General features: G+C 32.3%; 1 protein-coding gene across 1 annotated transcript in view; it reads right to left on the minus strand.

The window, feature by feature from the left end:
- The window catches only part of LOC126890163 (dual specificity protein phosphatase 15-like), a 149913-nt gene that overhangs the window by 18836 nt on the left and 110442 nt on the right, over window positions 1-20635 (minus strand). The window lies entirely within an intron of this gene.

The following is a 20635-nucleotide window of genomic DNA, read 5'->3' on the forward strand; positions in this document are numbered from 1 at the left end:
TGTGATATTCAGTTGTCATAAATAATTACACCGTGAAAAAGAGATTAATGAATTGCGTGCATTTAATAGATCGACGAGATTATTTTTATCACGGTATGAACACAATCGAAAATAAGGTTCGGCTATTAAAGTGTAATTTTCTTTTTCAACTTTGAGGTTGAGTTATATAATTATGTTGTGGAAATGGAGAGATTCTTATAAAGAAAAATTCGTAGCTTTTTTAAATCGCTACAAAAGATTAATCATTTTTAAAAGCTATGTATTTAAATATAAGATTTTCCCTATCTTAAATCGGGATTCAACGAAACGTGGAGTGTGCCGGTTCACTGTCAAGGGAAGCCGCACACCAAAGAAACATGAAACGTAAAACATGAAACGTGAAACACGTTTCATGAAAATAAAACAATGCTAAACAAATAGAAGTCCGCGTACCAATGAAACGAGTGATTCACGCGTGTGAAACATTTTTATCTTCGGGAGGTCGCACACCAAAGAAACATCAAACGTGAAACACGTTTCATGGAAATAAAACACTGCTAAACAAATAGACGTCCGCCCATCTATGAAACGAGTCTGATTCATGCCCATGAAACATTTTTATCTTCTTGAAACCTGTTTCATGAAATAGGACGTGTTCTATTTTTCGATTTCAGTTTCATTGTTTTGAATAATTAATTACGTGCGTAAATAAACCAGGAGCCTGTTTCATAAAAGTGACAATTCCTGTCGGATAAGTGCCGAACAAGACTTTTGACAAGTTTGTGTTTCATAAAATGACAAGAGTAGATTATCAGTGACAAGTAATAAGTCTTATTTTTACAAGTTTGTTTTACAATTGTAGGTAGGTTTTTGTTTCATAAAAAATAAATCAATGAAAAGTTGTCATTTTTTCCTAGAATTTATTAGTGTAAAGTGACAGGAACTTAATATCCTATCACAGTCGTATTTTCTCATAAAAAATGTGGCCCAGCGACAGTGAGGACGAAGTCAACGTGTTAGTACGGCATCGACGACGAAGACGTGTATTTCGTCAAAGAGTAAATTTTAATTTTAATGCATTGATGGAGTTCAACGAAAGATTTCGAATGAATTCTATAAAAATGGAGGAAATAATAACAGAAATTGGTCCCCGCTTAATGCATCCAACGAACAGAAATTATGCCTTGTCTCCTTCGCAACAATTACAAATTGCCCTGCATTGGTTTGGAAATGGTGGACAATACCATGGAATAGGAGACATGCATGGCATATCCAAAGCCACTCTTTGCAGATGTGTAAAAGCTGTAGTGAATGCTTTACATGATATATTATTTCCAAGGGTAGTACGTTTTCCTCAGAATATTATAAACATTGTTCATCGTTTCAACGAAGTTGCCGGAATGCCAATGGTTGTTGGCTGCGTAGATGGAACCTTAGTAAAGATAGATGCACCCACACATCATGAAGAAGCCTTTGTTGATAGGAATGGAAATCACTCCATTAACGTTATGGGAATTTGTGGCCCTGACTACATGTTTTATTATTTTAACTCCAACTGGCTCGGAAGTGTCCATGATTCAAGAGTTCTTCGAAATTCTCAAATAAAAACCAATACAGAAGTAAAAACTTCGAGATGTATTCTGGTATAAAATCGTTTATTTAAAAACTATAAAATGTCATCGATTGCAGAACGTTTTCGTTCTAAACAGAACATCTTCAGTGCCTAGAATGAAGTATTTCCACGTTAGATTAAAGCAAAGGGTTAAAAATGTGACTGTTAAAATGAAAAAAGTGTGGGAATACTTACATCCTGCCGAGTATTTTGAAACTAGCACACCGTAAATAGTGTTAACATCATCATATATGGTTTACATAATGTAATATGTTAAAATGTTATGACTACAAGTCGATGTTAATGGATAAAGTGGAACACATGCTAAAAGGGTGCCATGGTTCCCTGCTCGAAGATACTAGGTACTTGCCAATTCAATGGGCACAGACCAACTGAGAAATTATGAAGTGGATTTACAATTTGACAAGGGTGACATGACATGACAAGATAAAGCCAATTTTTGGTTAAAGTTTCATTTGATTTTGGATTTTTTAATAAAATGCGGAGGTTTGTCTGCAAAAATAATTTAAATTATTTGAATAATAAAATCTACTGTAAAGTTTAAATTAGCAACTCTCTATTCCAGAATAACTTATATATTCATTAAATTTAATGCAGATATATTACGTGGTTTAAGTTGTGACGTCATCGGATGTGAAATGACGAGTTGAAAGTTAAGTTTGTGGAAACAAGGAAATACACCACATAGTAAGATAATTAGACTTGCATGGAAAAACAAAGCTAAACAAGCCGAGAAAACCAGAATTTAAGAGTGTTTTTATGTGATGAAATGTTGGTTGCCTAACAAGGCAAGCAGACAACAGGTTGAAGGTAAACGGTAGAATATTGCGAGAAAACAGTATATATACAAAAGGTGGCTATATGTTGTGTTAAATTTATTATTATACTATTGTAATGAATAATTATGTCTGTTAAAAGTTGGAAAATAGTTGTTAACAAAATTAAATAACTAAAGATTACTGTTAGTGAGGTAGATATATGTGTGAAGGATATGATTGTATATAGTATTGTGAAATGAATGAGAGTATGTAATAAAATAATAAAATTAAACTATGTGACATAAAGTCTAATTCATCTTTATGTAGTTTTGAAAGGACTGAATGAATTGGAAGTAATGTATCTTGATAGTCTACCAACGTGGAATAGTGAATAAAATAATTAGAATGAGAGCTACCAATATAGGTCAAATTGTGGGTAGGTGTCAGTATGTAAAGAAGAATCTAAATTGAATGAGTATATGAAATAGAAAAGTATGAGATTGATTTCTATTGGTGATAGTGGAGTAAATAGACTGAACTAAATGATATATATTTAAGTGCACAAACTTTATGAACGTATGTGATTGTAACTGAAATCAAACAAATGCAAAATGTGAAAAAATTTTTATTTTAAATTGGGATAAATGGATATTGGAAGTTGCCTGGTATGAATGGAAATGAAAAGATAGATGAAAAAAGAAGAATAGTGAATGCAATAAAACTTATGAAAGAAGAAACTTTTATTGCATTCACTATTCTTCTTTTTTCATCTATCTTTTCATTTCCATTCATACCAGGCAACTTCCAATATCCATTTATCCCAATTTAAAATAAAAATTTTTTCACATTTTGCATTTGTTTGATTTCAGTTACAATCACATACGTTCATAAAGTTTGTGCACTTAAATATATATCATTTAGTTCAGTCTATTTACTCCACTATCACCAATAGAAATCAATCTCATACTTTTCTATTTCATATACTCATTCAATTTAGATTCTTCTTTACATACTGACACCTACCCACAATTTGACCTATATTGGTAGCTCTCATTCTAATTATTTTATTCACTATTCCACGTTGGTAGACTATCAAGATACATTACTTCCAATTCATTCAGTCCTTTCAAAACTACATAAAGATGAATTAGACTTTATGTCACATAGTTTAATTTTATTATTTTATTACATACTCTCATTCATTTCACAATACTATATACAATCATATCCTTCACACATATATCTACCTCACTAACAGTAATCTTTAGTTATTTAATTTTGTTAACAACTATTTTCCAACTTTTAACAGACATAATTATTCATTACAATAGTATAATAATAAATTTAACACAACATATAGCCACCTTTTGTATATATACTGTTTTCTCGCAATATTCTACCGTTTACCTTCAACCTGTTGTCTGCTTGCCTTGTTAGGCAACCAACATTTCATCACATAAAAACACTCTTAAATTCTGGTTTTCTCGGCTTGTTTAGCTTTGTTTTTCCATGCAAGTCTAATTATCTTACTATGTGGTGTATTTCCTTGTTTCCACAAACTTAACTTTCAACTCGTCATTTCACATCCGATGACGTCACAACTTAAACCACGTAATATATCTGCATTAAATTTAATGAATATATAAGTTATTCTGGAATAGAGAGTTGCTAATTTAAACTTTACAGTAGATTTTATTATTCAAATAATTTAAATTATTTTTGCAGACAAACCTCCGCATTTTATTAAAAAATCCAAAATCAAATGAAACTTTAACCAAAAATTGGCTTTATCTTGTCATGTCATGTCACCCTTGTCAAATTGTAAATCCACTTCATAATTTCTCAGTTGGTCTGTGCCCATTGAATTGGCAAGTACCTAGTATCTTCGAGCAGGGAACCATGGCACCCTTTTAGCATGTGTTCCACTTTATCCATTAACATCGACTTGTAGTCATAACATTTTAACATATTACATTATGTAAACCATATATGATGATGTTAACACTATTTACGGTGTGCTAGTTTCAAAATACTCGGCAGGATGTAAGTATTCCCACACTTTTTTCATTTTAACAGTCACATTTTTAACCCTTTGCTTTAATCTAACGTGGAAATACTTCATTCTAGGCACTGAAGATGTTCTGTTTAGAACGAAAACGTTCTGCAATCGATGACATTTTATAGTTTTTAAATAAACGATTTTATACCAGAATACATCTCGAAGTTTTTACTTCTGTATTGGTTTTTAAACTATGGTATACAGCCAACTATTGGGATTTTCCCATTGAAATTCTCAAATATTTCAACAATTTGAACAAGGTACTTACTTATTAATATCGAAAAAAAAAAACTGTGCATATAAAATAAATTCCCATTAACTATTTTTAGGATGGAGACCAATTCCTGGGGCTATCATTTTGGGTGATAGTGCTTACCCGCTTAGAGACTGGTTAATTCCTCCAATTTTAAGAAATCCTGCCGATCCGGCAAATTTAGTCTTTGTTCAACGACATAAGCAAACTTGCCGATTTATTGAACAAAGCTTCGGAATCCTGAAAGAAAAATTTCCTTGCCTAAATTATTTACGTGTAAACCCATTATTTGCATCAAGAATAATTAAATGCTGTGTTACTCTCTGCAATATTTCTAGAAGTTTTGACGATGAAAACTGGCTCCAAAATTTCGAAGTTAGAAATGATAACCATATTGTCCAACCATACAATGGACCAATATTTAATGAAGGACGATTGATCCAAATTATAAATAATTTTCGATAAAATTTTGATAAAAGAAATTTTATGAAATTAATCTAATTGTTTCAATAAAAAGTTAAGACTAGAAATACTAAACTTTATTTAAACTATCAAACGTATAAAAAACATAACTAAAATTTTTCTTCGCTTGAATATTCAACAAGAGGCCCATTTTTTTTATAAAACTTTTGTGTAAATCTGGATTTTTCAAGTCCTTGTTCTTTTTCCAGAGCAAAAATTTCATGCAAATCATTTTTTAAATTAGAAAAATGTTTTATAATACCTTTAATTTTTTTACTTGTAGCTTTAATTTTTTTTTCCTTAAATCTTCTAAAGTACTCTTGTTGTCATCTTCTTTACTAGAACACTTTCTTTTTCCTTTGTTGGCCATCATTTCCGTGGATGAGGATGAAGCCACATTATTTATTAAAGTTGGTGTCAGACTATTGGCAGTTGAAGATCCATTATTAACAAGATTTTTGTTTCGCTCCGGGCTATTGGTGGACACATTATCAAAAAAGTTTGGAATTGGTTCCATTTCTGCCGCTGTTTCTTCAATTCTATTCAAAATCGGTGAATCTTTTCCCAAAATCTCATACACTAACAGATCTATCTCCGTTTTTTTGGCAATCGCGCCTCCTCCTGTGCCTGTTTTTCTGGCATTGTCCAGCTTCTCCACTGCACGCTTCCGTAAATTTTGCCAAAGTACATTACAGCAATAGGTATATTGCTTGGTTTCATTGATGAGACCCATTGCAAGTGCTATTTTTCTTACTTCACCCCAATGTTCACTTTTCAACGTCTTTGTTAAAGTGGGACTAAATTTTCCAAATAAAATATCTTTCTTCGCTCTAATCGCACGCAAGAATTCTACCCTTCCCAATTCGCGAGACATGACGTTTTGATATACTTTTGACGTTTTGACGTGAGTTTGAAGTTAAATAATTATTACACTTGTCGAAAACAAATGTCAAAAATATTTTTTGACTAGTGTCAACAATCATTTTATGAAACAAATTTTTTAAATACTTGTCAGCCAACACTTGTCACTTGTAAACTTGTAACTTGTAAACATGTCACTTTTATGAAACAGGCCCCAGGACCCACAATAAAACAATTAGACGAAGCAACGAAGCACTAAAAAGCCCAAAACCTAGGAATTTTGTGCAGTAAGATGAATCGTCATGGAACTTTTTGCAATCGATTAGAGAGAGTGTCAGGCAACTTTGTGAACTAAATTCATCTAGGGCAAAAATTTTTGTGCATAAGAAAATGCATTTTAAAAGTGCATCTAGAAGAGGTGAAAATGAAAAATTTAGAACTTGGGAAATATTGACGGAAATGTGTTGAATTTTTATACTCGGAGGTTTTGGGGATCGCTGAGCACGAATTTCATATCGGCGATGGTCTCCAAGGTACCTGGTGCCCACGGTGGAACTCGTCGCCTAGAGTTTTATGTTATAATCATTAAAAATTAGTCAATATCCATTAGGGGGGGGGGGTTTAGGGTCGCCGGCCACGAATTTAATGTTGGCGATGGCATCCAAGATACCTGGTGCCCAGGGTGGACCTAGTCGCCTAGAGTTTTCAGTTATAATTATCCAAAATCAGCCAAAAACTATTACCCTGGGGGTTTTGGGGATCGCTGAGTACGAATTTCATGTCGACGATGGTCTCCAAGGTATCTGGTGCCCAGTGTGGAACTCGTCGCCTGGAGATTTTTGTTATAATAATTAAAAATCAGTCAATATCCATTACACGGCGGTTTTTGGGGTCGCTGACCACGAATTTAATGTCGGCGGTGGTCTCCAAGATACCTGGTGCCTAAAGTGGAACTCGTCGCCAGGAGTTTTTAGTTATAATTATTCAAAATTAGTCAAAAACTATTACCCTGGTGGTTTTGAGGGTCCCTGAGTACGAATTTCATGTAGGCGATGGTGCACAAGGTACCTGGTGCCAAGGGTTGGAACTCGTTGCCTAGCGTTTTATGTTATAACCATTCAAAATCAGTCAATAACCATTACTCGGGGTTTTTTTGGAGTCGCTAAACACAATTTAATGTTGGCGGTGGTCTCCAAGGTACCTGGTTCCAAGGGTGCAACTCGTCGCCTGGAGTTTTATGTCATAATTATTCAAAATCAGTAAAAAACCATTAATCTGGGGGTTTTGGGGGTCGCTTAGTACGAATTTCATGTCGGCGATGGTCTTTAAGTTACCTGGTGCCCAGGGTGAAACTCGTCGGCTGGAGTTTTATGTTGTAACCATTTAAAACCAGTCAATGACCATTACTCAGGGGTTTTTGGGGTCTCTGAGTACGAATTTCATGTCGGCGATGGTCTCCAAAGTACCTGGTGCCTAGGGTGGAACTCGTCGCCTGCAGTTTTATGTTATAATCATTCAAAATCAGTCAATGTCCATTACTTCGGTGTTTTGGGGGTCGCTAAATATATTTTTCATTAATAATTTTTCTTAAAACACTTTTATATTATATCCTAAAAACATACCTATTTAAAAATTATTTTAAAATTTTGTCGCTTTTAAAGCAGTTGTCGTTAAATTTTGACACTAATGACATTTATGAAATTTTGACATAATTGGCATTTCAAGGGTAATTAAGTTATATCAGCGACTTTTTGTGTTTTCTGCGGTAATATTTTAATTTTTAGATTTCTAGTCTGCTTTTATATAAAGAAACAGTGGTTTTTAGAACTCTTTAGCGACGTATTAGTATAATATAATGTTGATGGATTACCGTCGAAGGCCGATATGATCAACCAAAAAAGAAGATGTATATGGTGATTTTTCTATTAACTTTCTTGGGTGTGAATCTGTCTTTTTATTTTATTGCTCCTGGTTTAAAAACAAAGCATAGTATATATGTGAATACCTCCAAGCCACACTTTTATGTAGTTCTGTTCTTTTAAAAATTTTTAATTAATTATAAAAAAACATCTAAAAAGTGATACCGTATATAAAGCAAAGTAAGTTTTTAATGTTGGTGTTTTGAAAAAGTCATATATTTTATACTTATTAGTTTTGTTAATTACAGAATAAATAATAATATTATAATATCAAGCTTTTTAAGATTGGTATTAAAGTAATTTTCATTATCTACAGTCTATAGCTGCGCTGTTTTATAATTTTGGTTTTCGAAATTGCGGAAGAGAGAAATTTGTGTAACTTCAAGTAAGTGCAGTAGAACCCCGATTATCCGTGCTCCTCGGGACCGAAGGGTGGCACGGATAATTGAAAAGCACGGATAATCCGAACATGTATTTCTTATGTATAATACATAATATGTACGTATACACATACATATACATATGTACCTACCATAAAAAATAACAGAAAAAAATAAATCTTTCATTATGAGTCTCTCTTTCCTCATATAGAGTTTCCGTCAAGTGATTTACGATGACGCTATTTTGATAAAACCTCAAAAACGCAACTTGAGTAATAGAAAATCATAGCACGGATAATCCGCAGCACGGATAATCCGCACCCGGATAATCGGGGTTCTACTCTAAATACATTTTTTTATTTTATTTTATTTTTTATTAATTTTTTCATTATATTATAAAAATAAATTGATTTTGAAAACACGTATTTTTTAGATTATTGTATACCTACCTTGAAGACCATCGCCAACATGAAATTGATGCCCAACGACCCCTGAAACCTTCATAGTAATGGTTATTGACTGATTTTGTATGATTATAACATAAAACTCCAGGCGGCGAGTTCCACCCTGGAGACCAGGTACCTTGGAGACCATCACCGTCATGAAATTCATGTTCAGCGGCCCCCAAAACTCCCCGAGTAATGGCTTTAAATGATTTGTAATAATTATAACATAAAACTCTTGATGACGAGTTCCACTTTGGGCACCAGGTACCTTGGAGACCATAGAACACATGAAATTATTGTTCAGCGACCCCCAAAATCCTCAGAGTAATGGTTATTGACTGATTTTGAATGACTAACATAAAAATCCCGGCGACGAGTTCCACCCTGGGCACCAGGTACACAGGAGACCATCGCCGTCATGAAATTCGTGCTCAGCGACCCCCAAAACCCCCCGCGTAATGGTTTTAAATGATTTGGAATAATTATAACATAATACTCCAGACCACGAGCTCCACCCTGGGCACCAGGTATCTTGGAGACCATCGACCACATGAAAATCTTGTTCAGCGACCCCCAAATGACCCCATCTTGACTGATTTTGAATGATTATAACATAAAACTCCAGGCGACGAGTTCCACCCTGGGCACTAGGTATCTTGGAGACCATCGCCAACACTAAATTCGTGGCCGGCGACCCCAAAAACCCCCCGAGTAATGGATATTGACTGATTTTTAATGATTTTAATTTTAAAACTCTAGGCGACGAGTTCCACCGTGGGCACCAGGTACCTTGGAGACCATCGCCGATATGAAATTCGTACTCAGCGATCCCCAAAACCCACGATTATTAAAATATAACTCATTTCCATCAATATTGCAAAAGTACTAAATTTTTCATTTTCACCTCTTCTAGATGCACTTTTAAAACGCATTTTCTTATGCACAAAAATTTTTGCCCTAGATGAATTTAGTTCACAAAGTTGCCTGACACTCTCTCTAATCGAATGCAAATAGTTGATTGCACAAAATTTCTAGGTTTAATGCTTCGTTGCTTCGTCTAAATGTAAATGTTTGAACCATCATTCTACAAAATTATTGAAATTTAGCAAGATGATTATTTAACTCGTTTGCAACCAAACATCTTTTTCAAACATCAAAAATATATTAATATGGAACAGCGCTGTAACGAGTTAAACACAAAAAACGTAATTTCATTTTTTTTCATTTTTAGGGTAAAATTGTGATTTTGACAAAGTTGACCCACTTAAAATTAAAAAAAACCTCATTTTCGTTTTCAGCGCCATCAAAAACAAAAATTTGATCAAAATTAGCCAATTGCCACACCGTGATTGCCTCGAGAAATCATTTTTGGGGAGTGCCATTCGTATATAAAGTCACATAATAACTTTTTTCATATTACATATTTTGACTTAAAATTTTTCAGAAAACTTCTTCATGACCTATGTTTTAATGCTGTGTTGGTTAGAATTATAAACTAAAAAGTTTGTCACCCAACTTTTTTAAGTAAACATGAAACTAACGAAATCTGACGACAAAATGTTTAAAAATTAACAACTCCTCTTTTGATTTGTTTAATCATCTCGGACCAACCTCATTGTTATCTAAATACTTCAAAGATAATATAATGAGCTTGCATATCTCAATCGGTTTCGGCACAATAAATAAATTTTCAGTTTAAAAAAAATTCAACACCTCGTATCTCGGAAACAAAGCGCCAAAATACATTTATATAGCAAATTGTCAATATTTGTTCATTCAAAATTACCTCCAGAAGTTTGTCGCACTGATTTACGAACATCCTGTACACCATTTTAAAAGAAAAAAAAACTTGAAATCTAAAAAAACTCTCAATATATTTAAACGTTTTAACATCAATCAGCCTTCACCGATACCAGTTATAAAAGGAAACTTGGAATATAGTAATATTGAAAAATGTGATTTGATTTTTTCTGTCCATATCTTAGAAATTATCAATTCACAAAGCAAGCAAAGAATGGTGCCAGTAGAGGTTGGTTTAGTCCATATTGTGAGGTCCCTCCCGTTTGAAAAAATTTATGATTCGGTTTGTTTGCTGATTGCTATTCAAAAATATCCATCTTGATGATCTGATGACAAAAAACGGATCGACAAAAAAATGGATGCAAACAGCACAAAACAGGAAGACATACATGGAAAAGACTGAGGGAGACCTATATCTAGCAGTGGATAGATCTGGGTTGAATGATGATGATGATTCAAAAATGCCCCCTTTAAACAAATCTGAAGGGTGAAGGGTGCCGGGCGAGATTTTTGGGTAAACATTGTTTAAACAATTTCTTTAAACAAAATCAAAAGGTTTTTTGCTCCAGAAAATACTTTTTTAGGTTTTTTGGATGATTCTAAACAAGAAATTTATCGTGTAATTTTTCTCAAAAATTGATAGTTTTCGAGTTATGGGTGATTTAAAATCTGAAAAGTGCCAAAATACGCATTTTCGAGACTTAAAAATTCATATGACTATTTTTGGGGTTGCCAAGTGTTTAAATTGAAGTTTAAACATTCAATTTGAAAATTATGATGAGTGATTGGGGCTAATTTAAATTTAGACCATTGTTTTGAATTGTTAATTATGCGCGTCTACTCGAATTTTAAGCCGCCGCGCCGTAAAGTTGTCGCGCATAATTAACAATATAAGACATGAATCAAGACCCGATTACCCTACAGAATCTTAAAATTGAATAAACTTCAATTTAAGCACATAGCAACCTCAAAAATAATATTGTAATGAAGAAAGAAAGACGTTCTCACAAACAATTTATTTTACAACAGACGACCAGTTTCGCTGTCAACACTTTGCACAGCATCTTCAGGTCCCGGTTAAAGTAAAATTAAATGTTTCCGGTAGAAGAGATGATTGTGGTAGAAGTCAATATCATACTTTTGCTCAGTAATTTTCTAAAAGGAGGATTGGTAGTTGGATAGATGTGACTGCATTAAACTAACAAAAATTTTGGCAGGATCTTGAGGGGAGTACGGTGGTAATAGTAAGAAAACAACACGACATTAAAACCGAAAAACCGAAAAATTGTTAGTTATACAGGGTGTCCAGAAACTCTACCGACAAACGAAGACAGGAGATTCTTCAGATAATTTTAAGACAATTTAACCCAATTCACTTAGTCCTAAAATGCTTCCTTAGGGAGCTAGAGCTCTTTGAAGATGGCGTCCATCGTATCGTATTATTTAGAATTTATTTAAAAAGTTATATTGTTTAAACAATTTCTGCTCAAAAATTTCGCCTGGCACTCTTCAGATAGCTCTATTCAATTCACTCTTCAAACCGAATCAGAATTTTTTCAGACGCAAACAGCCTCACAACATGGACTATTTCGACATAATGAAACTTATAAAATTTGCCCCTCGCTGCGCCTAAAATGGAAATTCGGCATAACAAAAATAACGAGAAAAGTCTCCAGGAAATTAATATTCGAAACTTCTGCCACGACTAAAAACACCTTCCGTTCAGGTAACTTTCATAATGAAAAAATTATATTGTGTTGGTTAGATTAAAAAATTGAAGAAGACGAGGGTGTATCATTAAGCAATAACAGAGCGTGAACTTTTTCTTGTTTTTTTATGTCGGTGAATAAAAATCTGGAATTATTTTGGTTTTAAAGTCGGAGGAAAACTGTCAGAGATGAGTTTAAAATGGGGAAAATATATTTTTACGATTTTTGTTTGTATTTTTTATTAAAATGCTCTTATGGAGCCTTTGCTGTGAAAAGTGTAGGTATAACACATGTGTTAAATCATTTTTATAAAAGTTTTTGGCTTTGTGTATTCACTCTACACTAAGATATAGATAGATACTAGATAGACATAGATGGACATTTTCGATGATTCAGATTGTATAGATGTGATGACGATTAAAAAGTAAACATGAGTTGCCAAAAGAAGAAAATACAGGATGGAAAAATAGTAGGTACTAATAACATATTTTTATTTATTAAGCGCAACAGGCCTTGTAGGTCTAGGACTAAAATGTTTACATTTCTGATTACATAAATAATAAATAACTTTATATAACTTACATAACTTATAAATTTTATTTAATTATAGTTCAATCTATTTATACACTCCTTCACCACCTCCCTCCATCTCCTTCTGTCCAATGCTAGTTCCTTTCATCTCTCAATGTTACTTTTCTTCAAGTCTTCCATCTTTTCCTTGGTCTGGCTTTCCTTCTCTTTTTTATTGGTCTCCGTGAGAGTACCATTTTTGGCATTCGTTTACTTCCCATTCTCGCGATGTGCTTTGATCGTCGTCGTGATCGTTGGCTCTTGATATAATTCTTCAAATTCTTTATTGGTTCTTGTTCTCCACTGACCTTCTATTTTCACACCTTCATGTATTGCTCTTTGCATCTTTCTCTCCCATCTTTCTAAAATGTCTGTTGCTGATTTTTTGAGCACCCATGTTTCGCATGCGTATGTTACTGTAGGTCTAATAACAGTCTTATAAATTCTTATTTTTGTTTTCCTTGATACGTATTTGGATTTCAATAATGTGCGTAATGCTCCATATTTTTTAATTCCTTTAGCTATTCTTGCCTTTATCTCCCCTTCTTCAAGTCCGAATTTTTTGGCTTCTGTTATTATGTTTTTAATTAACTTTTGTAGTTCTTTTTTGCTTGTTGCTAATAGCGTCAGATCATCTGCAAATGCTATGCATTGGAGGCCGTTTTTAAATATCGTTCCTTGCATGTTTATTCTACTTTTCCTGATTATTCCTTCCAATGTTAGATTGAATGCAGTTGTTGATAGTGGGTCTCCTTGTCGTAATCCTTACTTGGTTTCAAACTTTTTGGATGTATAATGTATACCCTTTCCATGCTATTTCATTTGTTGTGTTTTCCATCGTCATCTTTACCATCCTGACAATTTTACTTGATATCCCCATTTCTTTCATCAGTTCGTACATCTGCCGTCTGTTTACTGTATCGTAGGCCTGCTTAAAGTCGATGAACAAAGCGTATAGTAAGTACTGTTTTATGTTCGTAACAGGGAGTCTCTATTTCTTTTAAGGCAAATATTTTTCTTATACTTTGTGCCAAGATTTTGTAAACTATTTCTAGTAGTGCGATGCCTATGTAGTTTTCGCATAGCATTCTACCACCTTTTTTATGTATAGGGCATATCCTTGCTGCTGTCCACTCTTATGGCATTTTTTCTACTTCCCATATTCTTTTTATTTCCCTCCTGATTTTATCATTTCGGCCGATATTTCTGTTATTTCTGGGCTTTAATTATTTTTCAGGCTCTTTATTTCGTTCTCTATTTCTTGTTCTGTGGGTATTTCTATTCCTATCTGATCATCTTCAATTTCATGGTTTATTTCCTTTTGTACTTCGCTCTTATTTAGCAGTTCTGTGAAATAGTTTTGCTAGTTTCTCATTATTTTTTCCGGCTCATTTAGCAGCATCCCGTTATCATCTCTCATGTATGGGTTGTTTTTCTGATATCCTCTTTCCATTTTTTTTTGCTTCCTGGTAGAATCTTATTTCTTTTTTTTTAATTTTTCTTCTATTTCTTTCAGTTTGTTCTCGTTGTATTTTCTCTTTTTGCTTCTACATTTTCTTTTCATGATTTTTCTCAATTCTTTGTATTCTTCTCTATTTCTATCTTCGTAACTTGTGAGATTTTTGATTTTTACCTCTCTGATTGCTTCTGCTACTTCTTGACATTCTCCATCGTACCAATCTTTTGTTTTGTGTTTTCTCTTGGTTTTCGCTAGGATTACTTGAATTGTGTTCAAGATTGCTTCTTTTATGTTTTCCCATTGTTTGTCTGGGTTTGCCGTTCCTTGTTCCCTGATTAGTCTGTTGGTTATTCCCTGTTCATACTTCTTCTTTGTGTTATTATCTTTTAGTAGTTCTATGTTGAATTGTTTTGCAATTTCTTGTTTTGTTTTATTGTTTTTCTTTATGTTATGCTCGATTTTGTATTCTGCTCTCACCGAGTAGTGGTCTGAGTTACAGTCCGCTCCTCTCATGCTCAGGTACTAATAAAAATAAAACTCAAAAATAAAAGTATAGAAATAATATTTCTGAAGAAAAATAGTCCAACGAACGAAAGGAACTAAAACGATTATGACTAATTCAGTAATAAAACAAACAACATCAACACGATGAAAAAAGGAAGATGAGTCGTGAAGTAACCGATAGAAGCAAAACTTCTTACGATCTGTATACAGGGTGAGTCATGAGGAACTGTACATACTCCTACCTCGTATAGAGGCCCCTATGGGGAATAACAAATGACCATTAAAAAGTGTCTGCTCCCATTGTTTAATAAGATACAGGGTGAGTTTCGGATTTTGACAGAAATTTATATTCGCCATAATTTTTGAACGGTCAGATCGATGTGTCTCTTATTTTGGTCAATCGTTACACTATTACCACCCAATCAACTGATTTAATCAAACTAGAAAAAAATCAGGTCCGGTTTTAAAAAATTAGTTCGTTTGGGTCTTAGAAAAAATTTCACCCTGTATACGCTTTTTGAAAACTCTAATATTAATTTTACAAATTAGACAAATAGGCAATTAAAATGACATATTTATTTTTTCCCCACACCGTTACTTAATTTTTTACAAAAAAATCAAATTTGACTATGAATTAAAAATTTGGTAAAGTGAACCATAGATTTAAAAAAAATTAACTTCTATTACAAAAATTAATTTTTTTAAACAAATATTTAATTTATGTTACCACCCAATCAACTGATTTATTCAAACTAGAAAAAATCAGGTCCGGCTTTAAAAAATTAGTTCGTTTGGGTCTTAGAAAAAATTTCACCTTGTATACGCTTTTTGAAAACTCTAATATGAATTTTACAAATTAGATAAATGGGCAATTAAAATGGCATATTTATTTTTTCCCCACACGATTACTTAATTTTTTATTAAAAAAATCAAATTTGTCAAAATCGCAATTTTACCATAAAAATAAAAAAAATTAAACGTTTTTCTTAAAATTAAAAGTTTCACCTTTTTTTTATAATCTGTCTAGATCTAAAACTCCCCATACCACTTCTCTTTGGACTCTATAGTTTAACATAGACGTGATCAAATAGATAAATTTTAAATTTTTTCACTTAATTTTTGCGATTTAACTTTGCAATTCACGAAGCTGCACCTTTTGTTTTTAAAAATTCATAATTTTTACGAGAAGAAGACTGAAAGTCTACAACAATTGTCATAGTCTTCACAATGGTAAGAGATATGTGCTGTAAAAATTTCAGAAAAAAAAATTTAAATGGAACGTTGTAGCGAGTTAAATCGTGATTTCATCTTTTTTTTTTCATTTTTAGGTTAAAATTCCGATTTTGACAAATTTGATTTTTTAATAAAAAATTAAGTAATCGTGTGGGGAAAAAATAAATAGCCATTTTAATTACCTATTTGACTAATTTGTAAAATTCATATTAGAGTTTTCAAAAAGCGTATACAGGGTGAAATTTTTTCTAAGACCAAAACGAAAAATTTTTTAAAGCCGGACCTGATTTTTTCCTAGTTTGAATAAATCATTTGATTAGTTGGTAATAGTGTAACGATTGACCAAAATAAGAGACACATCGATCCGACCGTTCAAAAATTATGACGAATATAAATTTCTGTCAAAATGCGAAACTCGCCCTGTATATTATTAAACAAGGGGAGCAGACACTTTTTAATGGTAAATATTTGTTAAAAAAAATTAATTTTTGTAATAAAAGTAATTTTTTTTTAATCTATGGTTCACTTTACCAAACTTTTAATTATTATTCATAGTCAAATTTGATTTTTTTATAAAAAATTAAGTAATCATGTGGGAAAAAAATAAATATGCCATTTTAATTGCCTATTTGTCTAATTTGTAAAATTCATATTAGAGTTTTCAAAAAGCTTATAGAGGGTGAAATTTTTTCTAAGACCAAAACGAACTATTTTCTTAAAGCCGGACCTGATTTTTTTCTAGTTTGAATAAATCAGTTGATTGGGTGGTAACATAAATCAAATATTTGTTAAAAAAAATAATTTTTGTAATAAAAGTTAATTTTTTTAAATCTATGGTTTACTTTACCAAACTTTTAATGCATAGTCAAATTTGATTTTTTTATAAAAAATTAAGTAATCGTGTAGGGAAAAAATAAGTACGCCATTTTAATTGCCTATTTGTCTAATTTGTAAAATTCATATTAGAGTTTTCAAAAAGCTTACACAGAGGAAATTTTTTTTAAGACCCAAACGAACTAATTTTTTAAAGCCGGACCTGATTTTTTCCTAGTTTGAATAAATCATTTGATTAGGTGGTAATAGTGTAACGATTGACCAAAATAAGAGACACATCGATCTGACCGTTCAAAAATTATGACGAATATAAATTTCTGTCAAAATGCGAAACTCGCCCTGTATATTATTAAACAAGGGGAGCAGACACTTTTTAATGGTCATTTGTTATTCCCCATAGGAGCCTCTATACGAGGTAGGAGTATGTACAGTTCCTCATGACTCACCCTGTATACAATATATGAAAGTTAAAAATATTTAAAAATGTATACCATTTTTATTCATTTGCAATGCGAAGGCGAAACCGCCTTATTTTTCACTTAGTATAGAGAGCGCAAACCAGCACTCTTAATCGACGATTTTCGCTTCTTGATGGAAGCATCATCAGAGAGGCCTAGGTTTGCTGCTCTCTGCCCCAAGTGACGAAACTCCGAGAGCTTATCCCCGCATTGCAACTGACCTTTATGATGTAGGTGCCTAGCGACATCTGCTAAATGAAAGTCAAAGTTTTTCAACCTAATAAAAATATTTGAAAAATATTTTTTTCTACAACCGTGTTAAAAATGCAATTTTTAGCACTCCATAGGAGCGTTAAAACTGCTACTTTAAAGCACTAGTGCTTTAAAATTTTTAAGGCACTGCAGTTAAAAGTGAATTGTCAAATTGTGAAACGTCAAAATGTTTATATTTCATTTATTAACATTAATATTAATAGCACAATTTGAAAAAGATGGTTTAAAAGGTTTTTTAAAATTTAATTTAAACTGTATTATTGCATTTTTAACACGTTTGTGGAAAAAACTATTAAAATTTGTTAGAATATACAACAATAAAAGTAAGATGTTACTCTATAGTTGTTATGATTTACGTATTGATAGTATAGGCAGTTTTGATGAAATGGCAAGAAAAATATAAAAATGGAATGTCAGTTAAGTTCAAGTAAAAGTTTTTGAAGATATTGTCCTGTAATTGAGAATGAATAAATTATAATTTTTGATATATAAGACGTTTGTAGAAAAAATATTGTATGATATACGTGTTAAAAAGTACATTTTTAAGGCACTCATGTGAATTGCAGAATTCGCTTCGCTCAGTCTGCAAACCTTCACATGCGTGCCTTAAAATTGTACTTTTAACACTTATATCATAAATAACTATTAAAAGATATTTAATTGAAAAAGTTATTGGACCATTTTTCTGGTGACACCTCTATGGCTTCTAAAAATTGCAAGTTAGATGGATACTGCAGTGAAGACAAGAGGGAATTATAACAAGTTGCAATTCACAACCCCGTCTACAGCTTGGTAAAATTCCAACGGAAAATGGACTTAGAGGAGTAATACTAATAAAAATAAAAATGTATACCATTTTTATTCAGTTGCAATGCGAAGGCAAAACAGTCTTATTGTTCACTTAAAATAGAGAACTCAAACCTCTTGTCTTCACTGCAGCATCCATCTGGCTTGCAATTTTTGAAGCCATGGAGGTGTTACCGTGTCACCAGAAAAATGGTCCAATAAGTATTTAAATTAAATATCTTTTAAAAATATTTTTCAAATATTTTTCAAATATTAGGTTGAAAAACTTTGACTTTCATTTAGCAGAAGTCGCTAGGGACCTAATCCATACCGTCAGTTGCAATGCGAGCACGACTCTCGGTAGTTTGTCACTTGGGGTAGAGAACAGCAAACCTACGGCTCTCTGATGATGCTTCCAACAAGAAGCGAAAATCGTCAATTAAGAGTGCTAGTTTGTGCTCTCTATACCAAATGAAAAATATGACGGTTTTGCCTTCGCATTGCAACTGAATAAATATGGTATACCTTTTTATTTTTATTGGTATTACTCCTATAGAGTAACTAGGTCCATTTTCCATTGGAATTTTACCAAGCTGTAGACAGGGTTGTGAATTGCAACTTGTTATAATTCACTCTTGTCTTCACTGCAGCATCCATCTGGCTTGCAATTTTTAGAAGCTATGGAGGTGTCACCAGGAAAATGGTCCAATAAGTTTTTCAAATCTTTTAAAAATAGTTTTCAAATATTTTTATAAGCTTGAAAAACTTTGACATTTTTTTTAATATTTATAATATTATCGTATACAGTATTTCTCATGATCATTTTTCAGTGCGTAACAAATGATAGGAAAAAGGGTAAGTCCGTGATATAGTCCGTTCGCTAAACTCAGACTCAACTGGCTAGTGATTTAAGCTAGTAATTTTGCCAATTTGATAAAATTGCCAAAAAAATAATTACTAAATAGTTAATAATTACTAAATATTTAGTAATTTTGCAAATTTTGTCAAAATTGGCAAAAAACCAAAAACTTACGTACTAAAATCATTAGCCATTTGCGTCTGAGTTTAGGGAACCGACTATAATACACATTTATGACATTTATTCTAACATGACATTTTAGTTAAATCTGACAGTTGTCACATTTTATTTTCAATTTGGAATAAAAACAAATCAAAAGTGTTTCTTGCATTTATAAAATGGTATTTTCTTTGATTTGTATAGTCTTATAAATTATACAGATTATATTTGTAATATTATTATCTAATTAAAAAAAATATTTTTTTATTATGGCGCCATCTATCGACAACTAGAATAACTAGAATAAATTTTATAAAAATGTCACTGACGAAATGTAATCACCGACGTGCCTTTTTTTCTGTCACATACAATTTAATGCGTTAGAAAGAAATCGAAAAACTGTGACGCACTGAAAGATGATCATGAGAAATACTGTACCTTATATAGCCCAATAAACGACCGTATTGGAGTGTAATTTTCAGGGGCAACTCCAAATTGCATGATAATTTGGATTTAGGTCCTAATTACCCTTCACTTCAAAGTTGAATTTGTGCCGTTGGTTGCTTTTACTTGGGGGGTGAAAATCACCCCTTCTCGGGGGGTGAAAAACGCGTGTTTAAAATAAGCCCGGAAATGGATAAATTTACAGATTATAAGCAACTTTTGTTCTATAAATTTTTTTCAATACTTTTCGCGATTGAAAATGTTGATTTTTAGACAAAAAAACTACGTTTTTAGACGGTTTTTCGCAAATAACTCAAAAAGTAAATATTTTATCGAAAAAGTATTCTTATAAAAAGTGTAGCTTATAAAAAACGAAAAAAAAAAAAAATAGTGTATCAGTAATGTCTATAAATTGAGTAAAAGCAAAGTTGTAGCTCATGAAAAATACGTTTTTATTCGTCATAATTCCAAATCGAATAATTCACGCAAAATCACCGAAAAATTAAGCACTTTTCGGGAAAAGCTTATTAACATTTTTAAAATATCTAAAAGAAAGGTTTATATTTGTTTTTTACAAAAGTTTCTAATATCAAAAATAAACGAGTTACACTGAAAAAAATGTTGGCTCCTTTTTTTGGTAAAAAAAAAGAGGGAGGAAAACCTCCCTCTATCTAGCACCCTAAATAAAATTAATCGTTACCGCTTTACCATTTATTTTAACTGTATGTGTATTGTTTATATGATCTGTAAGTATGATTGGTTTGAAGTTCTTATTTTTAAAAAAATTTGGTTTCATA

Source organism: Diabrotica virgifera, chromosome 8 (assembly GCF_917563875.1).
Source record: "Diabrotica virgifera virgifera chromosome 8, PGI_DIABVI_V3a".
NCBI lineage: Eukaryota > Metazoa > Arthropoda > Insecta > Coleoptera > Chrysomelidae > Diabrotica > Diabrotica virgifera.